This window comes from Acipenser ruthenus, chromosome 3 (genome assembly GCF_902713425.1).
Source record: "Acipenser ruthenus chromosome 3, fAciRut3.2 maternal haplotype, whole genome shotgun sequence".
NCBI lineage: Eukaryota > Metazoa > Chordata > Actinopteri > Acipenseriformes > Acipenseridae > Acipenser > Acipenser ruthenus.
The window spans coordinates 33,699,348-33,722,464 of NC_081191.1; positions in this window are offsets into that span (position 1 = coordinate 33,699,348).

The window sequence follows — 23,117 nt, forward strand, 5'->3', positions numbered from 1 at the left end:
TAGTGACCCTTTTTTTGAAGGGTGCTCGGTGGTTACGCGCTCCTAGGAGGGACGCTCTCCCACAGAGGAGTCTTGACATTGTGCTGAAGGCTCTCACAAAGGCCCCGTTTTGAGCATATATAATCTGTAGAGTTGAAGTATCTGTCAATGAAGACAGCTTTCCTCTTAGCCATCACCTCCACAAAGTGGGTCAGTGAGCTGCAGGCGCTGTCTGTGCACAGCTCCTGCATGCGTATTTGGGATAATGGGAACAGGGTGTCTCTGCGGACAAACCCTGCGTTCCGCCCGTAAGGTGATGTCGGCTTTCCACATGAACCATGAACTTGACTGCGTATGATAATGCCAGCTTAACACCACCTGGCGGGTAGCTGCGCACTCTACCAGAAGGGTGGCCACTTCTTGGGCCCTCTTTAGAGGAGCTTCACTGTCCGAGATTTGTACTGCGGCTAGCTGGACTACGCCTCGTACCTTTACCAGGTTATACTACGTTAATGTGGTAGATACCTCAGTGCCTTCATTGGGCACAAGGGTCCCTGAGGTTGCACACTCCCATCACTGACCTTATCGGTTATGTGTGGTTGAGGTATCCATCATTAGCTATATATATATATACTTTAGTGTGTTTTGTTACTGTGAATTTATCTCTTGGAATATTTTTCAGCCAAATTTCTCTCGGCTTTTCATGCACGGGAAATGAATGAAAACTTACTGTTGAATTGTACCATGCTGAAGCTGAGCATAACGGCACACAGCAGTGATCACTGCAGATTCCTTGTCGTCATTGATATTTAAATGCTTTTGTAGTTGTGCCTGAACTACAGCTCATCTTTTTTCTCTCAGAAATTAAACAAACAAGTAAAAATATATATATTTTAAACCTGTTCAAGACAGCAAAGGAACATATGTAAACAACAGGATTTCAAATAAACTGGAGAATTTCATTTGCCGGAAATTAAGATACCGGTATCCTGAAATATGACTTGGTGCAAGTTGCGTATGCAACGTTTAAATAGTGTTTGCCTACGAGACTGACCATGATTGGTATGTACAGGGTTTGTTATATATTAATATAAAATAAACTTGATTATACTATGTTTGTATTTTTAGCAGTATTAACAATAAAACGTATGTCTCTGCGAGCGTACATAAATCGCGATTTGGAAATTATTATCGATATCGAACTGTATCGATATATCAAAATATCGATATTGGTGCCTGTGATAGATTCGTAGCTCACACGGGTTCTTTGCCCCTTTAAAACCAGACCCAGGGCACCAGAATTGAATTTTTATGCGCTGACGCGCTATTTTTAATTCACAAAATGAAACAAACACAAAACAACACCTAGCTCCTTCGGAGCGCTAACTAAAACTCAGGAACACCCTGACTATAAAGTGGGATGGCTAAGCCGTTTCCCCACAACACAAAACACACAGAAATTCTATACTTGCTGACTGCTTGGAAGCAGAGCACACCTTCCTGCCTCCTTCTATACAGCAGCCCTGTGCAGACTGACTGCACCTCTTATATACCCTGCACCTGGTCCTAATTTACAATCACTACCAGGTGCAGGGGATCATTAACAATAAAACACTTAACCAATTAAATAAAACAATTAACCAAACTAAGGTTTTCCTCTGGGAGATGTAGTCCCATTCCCCCAGGACTACACTATCTTACAGTGCCCATCCCTAATAAATATACTTATTTTCAATATCGTGAATCTTCTGGGGAAAAAAAAAAAAACATTTAAAAAGTGTAATTTCATCCACTCTACTTAGCCATGTAAATAGTGCCAAGTGCAGCAGTGGGATTATTTTTCCCTGTCTAATGTATTCAGCAAAAACAGTTAAATTCACCCTTTTATGCCTCAGATATCCAAGAGTGTGTAAAAGCAAAGGGAAATGGATTGCTTCAGAGCTCGGGTCGTAAAGTATCCCTGACGGTGCTAAAGAGGCGAACGGGGACGGCACAGCTGGAGCTCAACATTAATTCCTCAATAATTCATGATTAATCGATTAAACATTAATGGTGAGTTGATAAGTAATAGTCTGGCTGCCATGTCACTTAATTGTAAATATAACAAGTTGCCTGGAAATGCTCCTGTGCTTGTGCTCCATCTTGGGTGAAACACAAAGAGAGGGATGCTCAGTGTTGACACAATTTAAATAGAGGAGTATTTCTGCCTTCTGGCTAATAGCAAGCATATGTACATACCTCTAGCGATGTACACTTGCCTTTCAAATGGCCCTTATCAAGACCTGCTGCCAAGGGAAGTCTTGGTTAAAAGGTGCTGTCTCCTTCCTGTGAAATAGAGTTATCAAAACTGTAGATGAGATAGCACAGGCAATCTGTTCCCTGTTTCCTTTTAATTGAACTCAGTCGTGTTCAATAATTACTGCCACCTCTGAGGCCAAATGTCATATACATGTAATATAACAAGTCACAGAAATCAGCAAGACATTGCATTCATGTGCAGTATGTATGTATTTGTATATATATATATGCATACAGCATTTTGAGAATGTTCAGTAGCTTCAAAACATATGTAACCATAGCCAATGAAGTCTACCTAGGTAGTTTCTTATTAGTTTTGGAACTCTGTTACTGTTTTCTCTGCACGCAAAATGCCTTTTGTATGCATGATGACAGTAAAGCATAATGGATTTAAGCAGAAATAAAATATAGTTCTAGGTGTCATTGGCTATGTTGACAATAAAAATAAAGGTAGCACGCTACTGGTTTCTCTGCATTTTTTAATAAAACAATGTAGCCTTTTGAGTAAAACAATAGCCTTTCTGAACACAAGATTTCCAATGTCACAGGAGATACGGAAGTGTATTTCTGTTTCAGTAAGATGATGATACTTTTAATTTGTCCCTAGAATTTAAAGCATTTTGACCCATTGAATGATGTTCAATGGGTCAAAATGCTCTCCGCTCCGCCTGCACTAGAAGACTGGCTCTACCTCCGCTACGCTCCCCTGCCTCCCGAGCCCGCTCCTTCTCCACCCTTGCTCCGCAGTGGTGGAACGACCTTCCTACAGATGTCAGGACTGCCCAGTCCCTGACCACATTCCGGCGCCTCCTTAAGACTCACCTCTTCAAACAGCACCTGTAGAACTCCTCTGTTGTATCCTGGGACACTATCACCCTTCATTTAAATATGCTTTATTTTGCTCTTATCTGCCCCCTATTTTACTGCATTTAATCCTGTACCTCAGAATATTGTAATCTGCAAGTGTTTAATCTGTAGTATTTTGTACTTAATCATATCCTGATGTAACTATCACTACTTAATCATATCCTGATGTAACTTTCACTATTATCTGCTGTATTATTGAATTGTGGTTTGTCACACTTGAGAATTATTGTATTTCTTGTTCTTATTGTATGACTTATATTGTAACACTTGAATGTATTTGTATTGCTTGCGATTGTAAGTCGCCCTGGATAAGGGCGTCTGCTAAGAAATAAATAATAATAATAATAATAATAATAATAATAATGTTAATCGGCCTAGCCCCCCCCCCCCCCCCCAAGTGTTCCATGCTTGGAACAAGCATTTCCAAAATCTAGAAAAGTATAGTATGATGATGGTAAAGTGACATAAACGTTCTAGAAAATAACTTTCCATTCTGGATGGCACAAGTCATTGTAAAAACAGCCCTTGATTGCCTTTGATTATAATAGGATTATTTTTTTTTAATTATTTTATTATTTTTTTTAATTTTTGTTAATCAGTTGCAGAAAACAGAAGCAGATATTTCTAAATAACTGAACAATGTTCATGCTATAACTATTTTGTTTTCTAAACTTTCCAAAAACGTAATGCATGTTTCCTAGCAGCACACTCAATTTGCTTAAATACTTTTTTTACTGTTGGTTGCCCATTCTCGTACAGACACGCTCAGAAACAAATTTGGTTAGAAATCATAAGCTATTTTATTATGCATGATGTCCAACTATGGATGCTTTCAAAATAAACTCACTGATTTTAAAGGTGAAAGCTCAGTTCTTTTAAATGGGGAAATATCCCATTGTGGAGTTCTTATCATATTTGCTGTTTTTCAAATTAATATCATCTGTATATTGAACCAAGCAATTTAAGCTAGTCACCTGCAATAATATCATAATTGCAAAATTACTTATTATGTATAGCTTAATAATTTCAGTAGCATACTGCACTAATTGCAATCTGCCACCCAAAGCACCACACAATGAACAGATAGGAGCTGACGCCAACTGACTGAGATGCCTATCCATTCAGAGTTGTAGCATGTGATTGTTTACCATCTATAATTAAGCACAGTGTAAATAGATTAATTTGGCCTTTGTCTCAGTGGACAAGAATACTAAAAATTTTTACCTGTCAAATATGTTATTCTTGCAGATGGCACTCAGAGAACAGACTTCAGTTGCACTGTGTTTCCATTTAGAGGCAGTAACAGTCTGCCTTTTAGGTAAGATAAATTCACCATCGGTAGGATACAAAGGTCTTTAATTAGTACGGAATCTTCCTTATTTTATGGTATTTAGACATGGCTTTTTTTATAGCAGTTAAGCAAATATTGTTTCCAGAATATCTATTTGTATTGGTGCTGAATAAGTTTGAACCACACGTGCTATTATTGTGCTGCTTGTACTTGTAATTGTCTTTTTATTGCTTTCCAGGACCCCCTTGTAAACAAGGCCTCGGCCTCAATGGGTACATCTCCTGGTTAAACAAATAAATAAACTAAAATAGCATAACCTCTTGCTGCTCCTGGTAGCAGCAGGATAATGGTTGTTTTTTTCACAGTGATAGATTGACAACAAGCTTCAAGGAGGGAAGAAGTGTGTGTGCCTGCAGTTGAAAGTACAAGTTGTTTGGTAAGCCAACGATGTTGGCTTCTGAGTTAGCAGAGTGTCCAGGCCCGAATGCTAAACTATGGAAGTCAACATTCACCAAGGAATATTTAAGTGTAAAATTGAGCATGATTGTGGGACACTGCAATTTTATGGCAGTTTATATTGTATCTGCAGTACAATTTGTCAATGTTTTGACCATCTAAAGGTAACAAATTTGAATTATTTTTGCATTTAAGCATTACATTTGGTTACAGTGTGGCACGCACTTCCCCCACAGCTCTGCGAGTGCTTTTCAGTCCTGATCCAAACAGCCCCTGCCATTCAGAAGTTGTGTGGAGGTTTATGCTTTGTGATGTAGACGAATGTCTACTAGGGGCTAAGTTGAGACCACTAAACACATTTCACTGGTGACTCAGATATCACCAACAGCAACATACATTCCAGCAGTCACAACATACAATAAAATAGATATAAAGAGATAGGTTGTCATTAAGAATGGTAAAACAAAAAGACAATGGACAACTACAACTGTGTCAGAAGAATACAGATAAGATAGGGCTCTCTGGCAAATTGAAACCGTTAGCAGGTAATTACAAATCTGCATAAATGTATCTAGTTCTCGTAAGAGTAGTTTTGAGAACAAAGGATAAACCACATCAAGCCATGGCAGCTTGATTGTACAAGGCTTGGTGGCCAAAGTTAGTATGCAACCAAGGGAACACCAAGAAGCATTAAACCCATGTTGCTTGATCTCTATGTAAATCTGTAGTTAACCAGAGATAGCTATGAAACAAATGTGTGCTGGTGGAGTTTATTAGCTGTGAATACAATTTAGATTAAATATGCTTGTCATTCGAAGACATTGAACATCATGTTTTAGCAAGAGATGCTCAGTATTGTCAAGCATAACATTTTACCTGATGATTACAAATGATGGAAGCAGTTATCATTGTTGCTATCCACAATGAGTATGAAATGTTATGTGTGCTAAACAAGAGCAAAAATATTTTTTTAAATGTATACTTCTCCAACAACACAGTTCAGATTTGAATGAAAAGATAGCTATTGCATTGACTTGTAATCATTTAAATAATTGTATTAATCTACTATAAATGTGAAACTACAAAAATACAGAGGCACTATATCATGCAGTCCACACAAAGCTGCACATAGAGTATAGTGTCAGCTAAGAATTATTAACATGTCAAGAGTTTAAGTGACAATGCTTGTGGACAGAACCTTGGCACTCAACTGTTAGAACCTACAATTGCTGGGAAATGACTTGACTATAATTAGAAAAGGATTCAGTACCATCAGCCAATCAGCTTCCAGCTGTAGCGAGCTTCTATCAGACAGTAGATACCTGCTGCTATGTCACAACATCAACCGTGAATCAAATTTAAAATCAATCTGCACAAGTACCAGGATTTTCATTTTGACTTGCCGCAATGAACAACAAATACTAAACAAAGGCACAATTGGTCCAAATTTAATTTATTATCCACCTAAACCAGCCAATCAATACTTTTCACTGACGAAAGCAACTAATCCAGTGCCCACCACTGCCGCATTAGCCAGTCACAGCCTGTTATCTCGACTGGAGCTCAGCAAACTTCAACAACAGCAAAGCGAGATGTGGACAGTTTAGTAATATGGATATCTGGCACTGTCTAGATAAACTATAACTAACTCTGGCAAATAAAAAGTAATTTGTTTAATAAAGTAATTTGTTTTTTTCTCTCATTATGTATGCAATTCTTTATGAACATTTTCGGGACTATTTTCCTAAAACTTTTCTCAGCAGACAAGTTCATGGTAAATCTAGGTTTTAAAGTGTTGTTTTAAAGAAAATAATGAGAAAAATCCTGTTCTAATAGCAATAGTGCCCTATAGATGAAAGCTCTACCCTGTGGTAGTTGACCTTGGCTTTCGTTAGCAGTCACCTACCACACGGTAGAGCCTTCATTGACGGCCACTATCGCTTACAGTATGTCATTATTTGACATTATTTATTCATTTATCTACATATTTCAATTTTATCTAATGTTTTCCTTTTGATTTGACAAATATACAAATACACAAACTAAAACACAAAAACAACATACAATTCAATAATCTCATCATAGATAAATTAAAACATTTAAGAACACAATAATGCCACATTTTCCAGCTTTATATTTAAAACACCAACATTTGAAGTACACCAACTATTCCAAGGTGCCCTATTAGAAAAATGTACCAGACCTAGACTTGCTGCACATTATTACTTGTGTACTTTCAGATCAGAGAATTTTAACACTTTGATTACAAGCTTACTACACAAGGTCTTAGGGCCATATTGAAGTGAATACAACCAGTGATACTGTCTTCTTCCAGTTAGTGATTTCCAATCTAAAAACTTACAGAAAAGAATGAAGTGAGTCATAGACAGCGCATCACTTTGTTTTCTCCATATACCATGTCTGTATAATCCAAGATAGAAAACTTACATTATATTACCAATTCTGGTACATAACAATTAATGGCTTTATATTGTATAAAGCGTTTCAACGTGGGATTGATATATACAGTCAACCTCAGTTAACTCAACATCCCACAGGGATGCCATTTAGTGCTGACTTATCCAAGGTGTCGAGTTAACCACGGGTGCACATGAGCCATGGCATTAACATGCATCTAAGTAACAGAACTCACACATTTACAGTATTACACTATTTACAAGTTTATTTTTAGTTAAATGTCCTTATGAAAATGGTTGAAAGAACTGCAGTGAATGAATCAATTACAGTATACAGTACTGTACAAACTCGGTACAACTCGCATAGTTTGATTGAAATAAGAATTAATAAAATAACTACAGTGGTACTTTCATAAAAACAATCCATGTTGACTATACTTTTGGCTTGTACTGTCTAATTTGATGGCTTAAATAGCAAAAGTTAACACATGTACATTATACAGAATTAACTTGGTGAACAAAAACAATAATACACAACTTTCAGTTTCACACAGAAATCAAGCATTGTTGATTGTTTCACATGCAAAAGCACACGCTTTGAAAGTTCTGCTGACAAGCTTGCTATCCCAAATAACCTGAGCTTTAAAGCCAATTGAAGGAGAACTAATTTTTCACTTCTCACTCATTGTGAACTGATACTGTAACCAGCTGCATCTGGTAGTTGCGAATGAAAGAATGAACGATCTGTTTCCAGTCAGAGGTCAGTCAAGTTATCCACTAGTCTTTGTTTTTATTCCATCGGTACCGGTAATAAGTGCTGAGTTACGAGTAAAGTGTGGTGTCGAATTAAAAAATTAAGAGGCAGGATGCATATATTCTATATGGAGTAAATCCAGGACCGAATTAAGTGAAGGTGTCGCGTTATCCACCAGTCGAGTAAACTGAGGAAAACAAAGTGATGCGCTGTCTATGAATCACTTCATTCTCTTCTGTAAGTTTTTAGATTGGAAATCACTAACTGGAAGAAGACAGTATCACTGGTTGTATTCACTTCAATATGGCCCTATGACCTCGGTATACAGTATATATTGCATTACTTATTTTCCGTTTCTACTATTACAAAATGTAATAGAAAGTGAATATTAGTCTGGTGGTAGTCAGTATCTAGCTTAACAGTGAATGTTCCAACTCAACAAATTCATCTGCTTGGGTTTCAGTTTAAGCATTGCACACTGCCAAAAATGAGCTTTAAATACATGTTTATCACAACGGAGATTCAATTAAGTTTATGCTTCATATATAGACTATTTGAGATATGAGATAAATAGTAGGATGTGGAGAAGGAATGATCTGCTCCAGGTATGATGACATGAGTGGATAATCTCCCTTTTCCCATCATGTGTTTGTGTGTACCCTGCGTTCCTAGCTAGCACACAGAATTAAGTTTGGATTTTAAGGCGCACTTACTGTAAACTCTGCAGCTGGTCATTTAAATCCAGAACACAAATCACCATGCTATCTTTTTACATTTCCTGTTCAAAATTATGGATACATTACTATAAACGACAGTGTTTTTTTTTTAGAATGTAATTACCCAAAAACTAAATTGACAGTGTCAGAGCTACAATATGTATATACAGTATACCAATATGATTATGGTAAGATATGTGACATACTTAAGCAATAAAACTATGATTAAAGTCATAGGTGTAACTTTGGTTTCAAAAGGGGGGGGACGACAGTTTCTGTAGCTGGGGCATGCATGAGATTATTCTATCGGGAATAATAAAATATGTTACAAACAAGTATAACAAAACATTGCATCCCTTCTATGTCTAATTAAAAGATCCAAAGACATTCCTGCGGCAGTCATTCAAAACAATAAATTGTTTGCACAATGTTATCATGAATGATGACTGGCCATAGGCACCGACTACGGGGGGGGCGCCAGAATTTTAAAAAGGGGGCTCAGCCCCCCCTGGGATTTTGATAGGATGTGGATGAACTTGTAGATGTGGGACACTAAGACCACGCGGAATGCAGGTTGTCGCTCCCTTTTTGCAATCACTAATTAAGAAGCTATAAAAATGGAAATGCTAGCCCATTTATCCGAACAGCTGGGGAACATAGCAGTGGTTTGTATTAATTGGCGTTCAGTGTTGATTTTTTACAAAAACAGCAATACACGTACATGTATTGGACTCTAAAGGTTTATTTAAAAATTAGTATTTTTCTGATAGCCCCTATAATGTCACTCTGCAAAGCACAACTGACAGCAGTATTGAAGCGTTATTTACAAGCATAATAAATGTAAACTGAGTCAAAAAACTGAGTGAAGCACTGCTGTTTTATTTGTATGCACATGCATATCAATACAAAAATGTTAAAAAAAGGAACAATTATAAACTGAATTCAGTACTTAAAACAAGTTTCAATACTATTCTCAAAACAGCAGGCTGTATTCCAGAGTGCTGTTGGTCCTAGTTTTGCACTTACATTTGTGTGGATATTTCCCCCAAAACAACAAAGAAGATTGACAGTTTATGACGTTTGAAATTAAATCAGCGATAATACAGTATCACGTCTTTCTGAACAGCTTCTGTACAACTTTAAATTCCAAATTAAGTTAACTCCTGTAAATTGTAACTTGCGTTTCTTCTCAATAAATTAATGTACAATGTAAAACTTTTTAGTGAATAAAATAAACAAAAACTGGTATTGTTCAAAACTGAAGATTATATAACATGCCTAGGCAAAGATCTGCATGCAGCTCCCAACAATTAGGCACAAAACCCCGGACCAGGCACATGCAGATAAGAACTTGAACTTAAAGCATATGTGGAAGTGACTAAGTGTTAATCACAGTCAGCACATACTATCATAGAAACAAAAATGATATCCCTCTTCCCACTGTATATAATGAGTAAAAGTTAAATACATTAATATTCTTCTGGTTTTTCTTTTTACATTTGCTTTTGTAATTATAGTGTTCCATTATTAAATGAACACTTTGTATCCTCTTAAATTTATGTTCTTATGGTTAAGAAAATGTATGAATGACAGGAGGCCACCTGTAACATCAGTGCTCATCCTGTTCCTAGTAGCTGGGTGATCTCAGGTCTCAATCCCAGTGATTCAGCATCAACAACATGGCTGGGTAAGCCATTCTACACCCTCATTTACTCATCATTTATTCATAATTCCTTACTCTTGCTACACTCATGGATTTGCCATTTAAGGGTAGACAGTTTACATTCTTGTCAACTGCAAAGTCAAAAATTCACCTTTTAAATTCCATAGAACTCACACACTGAAATTTTGTCGTAGTAGCAAGAGTGATAGAATGACTGTTATTTGTATATCTGGTACAGGGTAGGGTCATGTCAAAGTGGACCATAAATTACAAGCAAATATTTGTAACATGTATCTATGTGTGAACAAGTTCATCCATGCTAAGCTATCTGTATATATAATGTATGGGTCAGAATACATTATCACACAATAATATGTCTCGAGCTGGTTTTCAGTAGTAATGCACAATCATTACTAGCCCAAAACCAACAATATTATTGTGTGATAATAATATTTTCTGACCCACATGTTTTTTTTTTTTTTTTTTACTGACAAAATTCAACAAGTGTTCGTCCAAATCTTTTTCAGGTATCTCGTGAAGTTCCCTTGTTTCTCCCGTTGAATGCAAATACGATTTTGTGAGATTTACATCAGCAAGTTTTTTATTTTAAATTTATTATTTCTTTGATGCAGTACTGTGCGGCAGTTTGTTATTAAATAAGGCTGCCGACGTAGGCACTTCTCTATTATAGGAACATATATTTTGCACGTATCTACATACGTACATGAAGATTACAAGAATATATATATTTCAATATAGCATTCTGTTTCCATATAGAAATATATCCTGTTGTAAGATTGAGATCAATGCAATTTGAAAAGTAAATTGTTGTCAATACAGTGTATCCAGAATGTTTGAATGTAATCTACTAGTCTCTAATAAATGCTGGAAATGTGGGACACTTAAGGGATCATTAATCTACATGCTCTGTAGATGTAACCGATTGTCAAAGTACTGGTCTCAGGTATTCCATCATATTTCCAAATGGATTTACTTGGCTCTACAATTCATTTGCAGTGTAATGCACCAAATAAAAATGTATTGATATCCTACTACTCTACTGATTGTGAAATAGCTTAATCGCTCATTGGCATGATATAGATTTCTCTTCAGTAGCAAGACAAAGAAATATGATTATACATTATGAAGATCACATCTATTATTGGTAAACCAGAAGAATATAACAACTTTAGGAAAGTGGCATACAGTATTTAAAAGTGTGCTTGAACACAGTAGCACTATTTGGTATTCCTAGTTAACCTTTTTTATCCTAGCTATCCTGCTTACGTGTCTTTATTAGAACACTGTTGTATCTTTGGTACAAAACAGAATCATACAAACAATAGTCGAGGTTCAGAAACCATACCTTCCCACAACTAACCCTGGAATTACGCCACTACCCTCATAGAGACTTTTAAAAAGTACCAAATAACAAAAACTAGGATAACTGTGTGCAATTATCAAATGCTGACACTGGCTAGTATGCAAAAAGTTATCTTTATCACAATTGTTGTTCATTTTGGTATAAGGTACTTTTTAAAAGTCATTATAAGGAGAGCAATACCTGAAATGTAATCCTTGGGTAGGTTGGTTTTTGCTAAGTTATACCATCATAATAGTTGTATAACAGACCTAAGTTAATTATTTTTGCTTAGCCATTTCTTAAACTTGTCTATGATGGTAGTATTTTAAGCCTATCCAGGGTGGAAGATTAATTTGAACCATTTAGCCTGAAACAACACAAATTAACTGAAAGAAAAGTTACTGTGTATTGCCTGGCAACACCTTGCACTTTTAACAAGGTTGCCATTTTTTCACACCCTTTTGTTCACAGTCACTTAGCTTCCATTAAAAAATATGGATGCATACTTCACACCTCCTAATGTTTGAAATATGACAGTTCACTGTTATTGAACAGTTACAATGGGCATTTGCAGGTATACAGCTGGAGAAGAGACACGATCAATAGTTCCTGAGCCGAATGTGTAAAGTGCAGTTTTAAGTAAAAGAAAGAACCCATTAAAATAAGAAAGGTAAAAAAAAAATGTAACTATGAACTTCTGAAAAAAGAAACTTTTGAAACAACATTAATTTGAGTGCATTAAAATCAACGTCAACATGGAAATACAACACTTTGTATTCTAAAATGCAATTAAACCTAGGGCAAGTCAAGCTGTTATAGGCTGTGCATTTATGCAATGTAACCTTATTTACCTCATAAGGTATTGTGCCCAAATTCATATTTTTTTCTTCTATTTTTGATAGAGAAAATGATATACATACGGTTGCATAAAACACATTATGATAGTTTGTATTTTCTTTTGTTGGGCTTATATAAGTTCAGTTGTTTTTATTTCATTCTGTCTTGATTTTAGAGTCTGCAGCTGAACCAGACGTTTTTTCATAAATTATTTTCTTTCTATCCCTACTACTGTTCTTGTTTTCCATTATCGACAGCCATGTAGTGTCTACTTTGTAACCTGATTGCTGTGGCCTGAAGCCTTTCACCTGGGATCTGAGCTCAACTGATGCCAGATCACCTAAAACAGCTGAAGAGGCATGCTAGGCTTGGCCTATTGTCAAGCTGTTTTACATTAATTATCCTCTGTGGAGTAGCATGCAGTGTGTGTAAATAAATGAAAGAGAATTACTGAAACATACCTAAAACCATTTTTTTCTTCTAAATAAGTACATACCAAATACACATTTACATACACAAATACATCGTAATGGGTTCTGAATAATCTATTCTTCAAGAACAAAGAAAGACACACTTAAAGAATACGAAAGACATTGTATTAGGTGGCCATTTGTTTAGCCTTATTGGGTGTACAGTACATAAAATATATGTATTCATTATGGCCCAACAGGACACTCTATTTGGAGGCCGGGTGCCTGCACCCCCGAGAAGTCAGTATATTGGACGTATACGGACACCCTGAAGGGCCTTATTGCATTTATAATCCAGGTCAAACAGTGGATTTGAAAAAAAAGAAAATAAAAAACATTTTTAGGGCAACATTTTTTGTGTTTTTATTAAATATCCTTACACCAGTAAAGGGACCACAAAGATAGTCCCATTTATAACGTTTAACTACACACTAAATTATGCTGAGTAAATTGATTTAATTGAAACATGCAAAAGTAAGTATATATATATATATATATATATATATATATATATATATATATATATATATATTAATGTGTTTTTATCTACAAATTCAGGGCACAGCAATGGGAGCTTCATTTGCACCTGACTATCTCTTTATGGGATTTCTTGAATACAATAATATATCTAGACATAATTCTTTCATAGATAACATCATCATGTGGAAACGGTATATTGATGATATGTTCCTGTTATGGTTCGGCACCAATCTAGAACTTAAAGCATTTGTTGCTTATTTGAATGGTCTGATTTCCTCTATTCGTTTTAGTTTGGAATATGATACATTTGTCAGGTTTCTTGATACCACTGTATGTCTTCATAAGGGATCTTTATATACCACCCTGTATACTAAATTGACTGATAAAAACAGTATTCTGCATGCTTTTAGCTTTCATTTTGTACCACTCAAAAAGGGACTTCCTTATAGTCCATTTTTGCGACACAAATGAATTTGTTTTAAATCTGAAGATTTTGATATTGAAGCTGGCAAATTCTGACCAATTCTATCTAGGAATTACCCAAAGGATTGGTTAGATAAAGCTCCCTTCAAAGTTCAAAACGTAGATATAAATCCTCATGTGAATAAGAATAACAAAGAATTATCTTCCATTTGTTGCATGACTTTTACTACATACAGTCATGAGATTAAAAATATTATTAAACAACACTGGCATATATTATCAACTGATACTATTGGTAGCAGAATATATGCCCCTTTTTACACACTATAGAGGCAGCAATATGCATCACATTATTATTAAAGCTGATTCTTTTAAAGATACAGCTACAAATGTAAACTGGGGTACAGTCATAAACGGTTTCTTTCCGTTGGAAATGTGCAGCTTGTGACAATGCTATTATAACTAAAATCTTTACAAGTCATGTAACTAAAAAAGAATACAAGATTTCACAAGTTATTGCCTGCACTGATTTTGTAGTTTATTTAATTTCCTGCCCTTGCAATTTACAATATGTTGGTAAAACCAAAAGACAACTACGGGTGCGCATTAAAGTGGCAAGACATTTTGCAGAGGTAAATAATTTCAGACTTAAAATTTTGTGGTGTACAAAGATTATTTCAGTCTTGTAGAGGGAGTGACTTGAATCAAAAATTACTTCAATGTGAAGCAAAATGGATCTTCTATCTCAAGACAGTGCAGCCAGAAGGCATTAATGAAGAACTTGGATTATCATGTTACCTATAAATATATAATTCATACTCTTATTTTTTTTATTGCTTTTGTATTCTTTATATCATTAATGTTTATTTGATAATTAATTAATTACGATATACTTAAGACTTGTTATCATTTGGCTCCATGGCCACTAACGTTTATGTCTACATAATATTTACATATGTTTTGTATATTAACATCAGTGTTCATTTTTATTATTTTGGTTTTAGTAGATCTATAGGAATTGAAATACTCAAATCAATAGATCTTAATTCAATAATTAACAATATGATGTATTTAACTGATGATTTCTGCCATTTTGCTATTTTTCTGTAACTTGTCCTATAATTAAATGTTATAAGTAAGAAATAACCCACTCCAGGGTGTGCGGTAAGACAATTCTTACCGCACACCCTGGAGTGGGTTATTTCACTTATAAAAAAATAATTACACAAACTAGCTTTTTTAAGAAAAAAAATAAGAAATATATTATGTATCCTTCCACTAATAAAAAATAGTCCCTAAAAACTGTTTGATTGTATCATATATTTTGTACTTTTTTATTTGCCATAAATTGACATTTATAGTAACATTTTTTAGATTAAATGGCATTTGTGAATTGAAAGCAGACTGATTTCCCACATCTGAGGGAGGATTCATGGAACAGCCAAACACTGCACTGCACTGGCACTTGAGGGAGGGGCTTCCGAGTGTTTTTTCTTATTTTTTTGGAAGAGGAAATGATCCTAGTCAGGCTTTGCGGTCATCAGGAGAAGCTGACCAATAATTTCAGAGGCTGTTTTCACACCAATGGCCGGTAACCGGCATAATTTCCCTAGATTGTAAACCAGCATTAGATGGTATTGTTTAAAAGCCCAACGGTTGTGTCAGCAGAGAGCAGGAGAGATTTTAATTTGGTTTTAAATATGTTTCTGAAATCGGAGGGTAGTGGTGAGATGTATCTGTTGAGTCGGGTTTAAACATTACATACTTGCTAGTCAGTTTTATAAAGTGATATTTAGTTTAATAAGTAGATGCCGCTGCTGCAAATATGTATTTATAAAATGGCTTGGATAAATTAAGTGCTGTGATTGGCTGAACTATATATATATATATATATATATATATATATATATATATATATATATATATATATATACCTGTATATATATATATATATATATATTACATGCTGAGTGAGACTTGCGTGGTGATTTCTCAGATGGCTTTTGAATAGTGTTACTGCTGCTGCTTGCCTTTGAGTTTTCTTTGCTCTGTTCTCTGACTAAATAAATACCACCGTATATTTGCCAATTTTTCTGAAGTTCTTAGTGATAGATGAAAAAAACAGATGCTGTTTCAGTTGTGTTTTGATATTTTTACCTATAGAAACACTGCTTAGATAATTGTTACTATTAAGGCGTAGTAATATTAATAGATCAGGTTAGTAAGTTGGTCTATGATGTCATAGGCATGCGGTAAGACAATTAGATGGCTGCCGATACTGCAAATTCTGTGAGTTAGTACAGTGATTTCTAATATGTGATAAGGCTCGAACCGTCCGTATCCATCCAATATACGGACAGCTGGAACCTTGCTCGACCAATCACATTGCTTGTTCCATTGTATTATTGTAGCGAATAACGTACACTAACATAGCACTTCAGATAGACACAAGTCACACAATGGCAAACAGCCATCTTGAACTTCCTCAATGTCTCGCCCCCCTCGCTTTACAATGGTGGCTCAAAGAGAACATCACATACAGTATTCACTGCTAACTCAGTGGCAACAGCAATAATAGTTTAGCAACACTGGACTCTGTTAGTGTATAAAGAAGCAGAGAACCATTTCTTACACAAGTATTTAAAAATAGAGTGTGTTTGGAGTTGTCTGTGCATAATGTTACATGTTACAAGTACTGTCGATAAAGTACCTCTTTTTATGTACTGTACTATTTGCATATTCCTAAATCCAAAATACTTACAAATGAACTGGGCTGGTTGCCAACAGGGACTAACAGTGGATGCCCCTCCTTTCCAGCACAGCCCCGGAAACCAGTACAGTTGATCACCCTATGTGGTATCAATGTGCTGACTGATAACAAACCTCTGCAATAACTTGGAATTTTTTCAGCCTGCTGAATATGATGCTTTTCCTTGTATACAAACTATCCTCTTTGCAGGACAGTATGTAGCAATAGTGGGGATGATGAAATCTTTTCTTTTGACTTCATTTTTAGAAATACAATTTGACAGCAATGTGCATTCTTCCTTTTACACCATACATAAAAAAGATCAATAGCACTTTGCACCCAGCTATTACTTTTGCTTTTAGCATTTAACGCATCCTTTACCTCTCTCTTGACACCAAAAAAGGGGTTGCCCAGAATGAAAAAGAAAAAAAAAACATTTTATTTCAGGCAAATTGACAGAGGACCAGATTTAATCTTTAGTCAACTTGAACCCAGCAATTTGTTTTTCTTTTCTCAGTCACTGAAAACATATTTAGTTTCAATCACTTCTGAGGAAGTTTGGCCTTCCAGGAGGAAATAGCCTTCCAATCAATGAAGCTAGTCTTTCAGAAAAAAAGCCACAAATATGGGCACACACATACAAACACACAGAGGAGAGGAAATTAAAAGTCTTGGTGTGAGCACACTATGTGAGGGAGGAAGAAGCATTTGTTTCAGCTTAGGCTTGACCAGATGACCTCTTTTTCCCTTCTTCAGTCCTGAGCTCTCTTGGCCTCACGTGAGATCAGCTTGGTGTTGGGTAACGGAGTTAACCAGGCATTAATTGGTTTCAAAGACTGCTTTTTAGAGCACTCCTGATGTGCCATAATTCCCCCATTACTCAGTGAGAACGGAAACTGGACCATGCGGTATCTGGGTTTTTTTTTTCAGAAAATGTTGCCTAACTAGAAAACAGAATTATCTGACTAAACCAGGCTGGTAAGATAAGGATTGGCATCTTAAATTGTCTTTCAAAACAAAACCTTAAATATTGAAATTTTGATAAATATATTATGCCTGTATAGTCAGCTATAGTCAGATGAACAAGTGAATCTTTAGAGCTTCATTTTATCTTTAATGTTTGGTATGATAGGTGATTGATTGACATAGTGATATTAATCATATTTTGAATTATATGGTTAATCAATAACAACATATCTAATTAAGTTATAGAAAATTAGATGTTCAAGAAAAATAACAATTTCCACATACAGAGTGTGATGAGTGTGGCGCACAAGGGTCGCTGCGAGGGGTCATTGGCAGATTGACCATCAATGGGAAGTTCGGCTGCAGGTTCGATGAGAAGCCACAAACACACAGACACACAGCATTTCAGGGAATTTAACTTAAGACTTTTATTATATCTCATAAGCTATACATAACTCTGTTCCCTTCTGCAGCAGTATCACACAACATATGTCCTCCACTTACATCTGATTCTCTCTCTCTCCCTCTCATTAAAATCTTGCATGACCTTTAGTCTCTCGCACGAGACACTGTCAAGTCTTAGAGGTACAGCACTCAAAACATAATAAATCATCACAAGAGGTAATAAAGTATTCATCTATGGTGAAATTATTAAGTTACAGTAATTTTATGTAAACAAACATTTAATTGTCTTTTGAAGCAATAATTCCGGATAAATGAAATGTCATGAATGTTTAGATGTCATGAAAAGATGTTTACTTGAATTTAAAAATGAAATGATACATAGTTAACAGCTAATTACTCATATTTATTACACGTTGAAAGAGACTGCTATGTCAAAAATACAGAGATGACAGATTTACACAATATTTTGACTGTTTGACAAGACAATAAAATAGGATCTGATTTAAAGTATGGAATAAATCAGATATACAGACAAATAGAGACACAACAGCACCCTTGGCTTGACGAAGCCCTGAGAAGTGGAGAGTCTGAAAGAAAAGCAGCTTCAGTTATTTTGCCACCTGAGAGTGCATCTTGGCTAAGCAGTTATGGAACGAATGGATTGACAAACATGCATTGAAATAAGCCCACACCCCAACAAGGATGAAGGAATTATAGTAACATACTGTGACTAGAGGTTAGAGGATTTTACAGGGTATCCATACAAGATCGTTTGTCTGTATATTGATTAACAGACATTTGGACTTCATGAAAATTAATGAAAGGAAAATATCTGCTAAGCAGAGGGTTGTCTGGAACTTTACAGTACACACCACTTTCTGTAAGATATTTGTAACTTAATTCTGTTATCTTTCAATTAACAGCACGGCTACAGAAAGTCCAAAGAAGGGTTATGCAAACATGACGTAGTGCCTAAATATACTCTAAATATACAAAGCAAACATTGAAATCGTGCCTTTTAATTTGCTTAGCACCTTGGCTTAGTACATATAAAGCTGGTGCTGTTTGTGTGGAAGAAAAAAAATTACCTCACATACCTGTTCAAAGGTCATATTGAATTCATTTTAAAAAATCCAGTTTATATTTCAATGTGCGTATCTTCTCGTAAACCTGGGTGGGGGGTTATTTTCAAAGATTGGTAACTTATTTTGAGTAAATCTCTGTTAATAAAGTTCTGGGAACTAAAAAGTCACATTCTGTGCATAATTACTTTACTGGAATAACTTACCTGTGCAAAACAGGATATTAATTAAAGTGTAAATATAAAAAAAAGCAGATGTATTCTTCTGAAAATGCTAAAACATCAATCTTTAGCCCAGATATTTTCAATTGAATAGTGCTAAAAATGTATTTTGCAGTGCCAAAGGTGCAACATCACATTTTCAACGTGTCCCATCCTGTAGAAGGCAAAGGGTCAAACAGTAGTTTCCAAAGATCTAAATGACACACTTAAGATAACATAAACATAACTAGCTAAAATAGTCACTCGAAAGTCAATCAGATTCAAACAAAAAAGTTAGTCTTCTGGAACTGTTTTGGCTCAGAAGATAACCTTTCGGAAACGGTCTGTTGGAGAACAGGTATCTATTCGGTCGAGTCCTTTTTAATTGTAACGACATGAGTGAGGAGCAAATGAGAATGAGAAGACCTCAGGGCTAGGCCTCAGAGTGCATAGAGAGGCCATAGCCCAAGGCTTCTGTTTTTAATCTGAATGACCTTAAATCTTGTGCACTTCTGACCCATGACAGCAAACACCGTTGTTTAATCACTATACCTATTTCAAAATAAAAACACCTATTTACTTTAGCCTTTCATCTAATGTTTTTGTAACCTTCAAGGAGCTTAGTTATTAAAAAAAGAAAGACTGGTCTCAGAGCGCTGACCTTTTTCTTTGCAGGAAATGGGTGAGACATGACCTAAAAAGTAATTATGAATAAAAAAAATAGACAAAACTGTATATTGAGACAACTGACCGAACCCAATCTCAGATTGCAGATACTGCTGTCAAAAAGACATTACCATGGAATACCGATCCTCCTAGAAATTCATGAAATGAAATATATAGCAGCCTTCCTTCATGAGTTTGAGAAATAACACACTGAATGTATTTAAATTCCTCCAGAAATAGCAGTTGCAACGATTGTGCTATGCCTATTTATTTCTAGGACACAAGGTAATATTGGATTAATGACTGCTGCCTTTGGTTAGCGTTGCTTTTTAATTTTGACAACAAACAAGGTCCTATGCTGTTTACATATTATTGACTGAACTTTTGATTAATTGATTTAACATTTTAAAGCAGGAAAAGCTGACATGTAATGTCTCGGTTCTGGGTGCTTCATATTTGAAGGGCTTGTCGGGATGGACTGAGAAGGGGGTTATTTATAATTATTGTTGTTACTGCAAAGGTCGGCAAAGAGCAACAATTATTTTCATCTTAATTGCTTCTGAATGCATATGTGGAATGTATTCTCCTTTACCCACAGTTTCTTAGAGATGTCAAGTACTGGTTGAAAAAAGTAGAGGCATCAGTGCATTTCTTTTGCACAGTAGTAGATTTTTTTTTAATACTCCAAGGTAAAAAAAAGAAAAAAAATTAGCAAGGTAAAAAATGAAACCCAGCATTTTTTCTTTTGCTCACTAAAATCATAATATAATGCCTTTGTGGATCAAATTAAACTGAATATTATACATACTGCGTTTTAAACAATAAGAATAAGAATGTAACTAAATATACATTTTATTGGTAAGATATGTAACTAAAAAGAGATAATGCCGATGATCAGGCTGAAAATTCCAGTTTTGCTGGTATAATTATTTCCTTCACATCCTTTATATATTTAAAAAATGCAATTTATTGCAAAATGCTATCAGTAAAAATGCAGAGAACAGCCTCAGTAACCTTGACCCTACAAAGCATGGTAATTGATTGCTTTCAAACTAGGGGAGCTCATTCACTCCACAAAAGTTTTACCAAATGAATGACAACCCTTACATTTGTATTGTATTGTTTAAAGCTCATGTGTTTGTTACAAAATACTGTTTACAGGATGAAAAAAACACTGCAGTTTGAAGCACAATGTCTGTTAATGTGAAAGCACAGAGGAGGGCATTCTTCAGTATCTCACTCCCGGAAAAAAGCACCTTTTTGTTCCAGGGAAATTTGTTACTGTTCTGACTAGATTAACCATGGTAATTGGCACCGCTTTTTTTTTCTTTTTTTTTTTTAACATATTGTGCTGCGCGTTGCAGGCGGCAGTAATAAATAATGTGCAGTTAGCTGCACCATTGGTCATTCACAGTCCTATCACAGCAACCCCCCTATTCAGTAGAGATAAATGTGATTTAAATTAATAGCCAGTCCTAAATAACTCCTCAGCTGGTAAATGATGCATTTATCAGGCCGAGACAGGCAGTGTCCTTTGATTCATGGTCCCCTAACGACATGAAGGGTGCCTACAAAAATTGTTATTACTTTTTAATAAAGTGTACCAGTCAGTCTTCAGTCATTTATCAGAAGAAGTGGCACTCTGACAAAGAGCAGGATCTCAGCAGCAGATGGATGGAACCATAAAAAGGCCTGATTCATAAAAAAAAAAGACTGGAATAATTGAATTAAGAAAAAAGTTAAGAGAATCTTCTGTTTTGTTTCCCTAATAATAATAACAATAATAATAATAATAATAATAATAATAATAATAATAATAATAATAATTATAATAATAATATAGGTTATATATATTTTGGAGTCCATTCTAAGGTGAGGCGAGGAGTCTATTTACTATTGAATAGAAGCAGTAGCTGATAGGAACATTATAGGATAATAGATGGCTTGTAGGTCATTATGAGGCATCTGCTTTTGTGCTGGCTGAGTATAAACCCAGTCTGTTTCCTTTTACGTTGACCCCACAAATTAAAACAAAGATAAAAAAAAAAAGACCTGAGATGTTGTTATGCTAATGAGATGATGTATTTGTATAAAAGCTTTGGCCGTTGTACTTTTAAGGTTGTAAAAGATGTTTACTAAGTCTTAAATATGAAAATGATTAGATGCATGTGAAGATTTTCCAGTTTGCTGTTATACTCAGACAGCATACAGCATTTTATGCCACAAGCGTGGGTCTATCTAGCAAGGGATTTTTAAGGGGAATAGCTTACCGGGACTAGTTGTGCATGTGTCTTTGCTTACATTCCAATCCAGTGGTGTACTGCTGTGAAATGGAGCTGTGCTTCGGTAGTTCAAACAATACTGTCACTGAGATGTGTCTTATACAACTTTTATAAAATGTCTGTAGCCACTTCATCAACACTGGTAATGGTAGGTAACAACAGAGAGGCTGCAAATTGACAGACTGAGCTGTCTATCTAAAAAGATGGTTGCAAAGTGTCCATAAACTGGGTTTGAAATTAATCATTGTTGCAATGTAATTAATTGATTTAATATACAAATGCACAATTTGTGTATTGCTATTTATTTAAAATATATATTTGTGGTATAAATATAATACTGAATTATTGTTCGTGTTTTTTATTTGCCTTTAGGAGGATGTTGTTATACCTGGGATACCACATATACCACGAACGATCATTCAGTATCTTTTATTTATAATATTGTATTTCCCAACAACTAAAAGACATACCCAAACAGAAAGCAAACCTAAGTCAGCTGCTGCACAGTGATTAAGCACAAAGTCTGACCTTGTTTTTTTTTTATTATTTAAAATAAACAGGTCTTTCTTTTTTTGTTTCTTCCTTTCTTTATTTTTCCTACCAAATAATTGTGAGCCATTTAATTTGATTTCATGGAAAACAAGTCAGAGAAGCAGTCCCCTTGTGTATAGGGCAATGTTAAGCCTCACGCACAGGTAACAGTCAATCCATTAACCTTTGCTTTTAGCTCAGGCTGCATGTCACTGCCTGAGT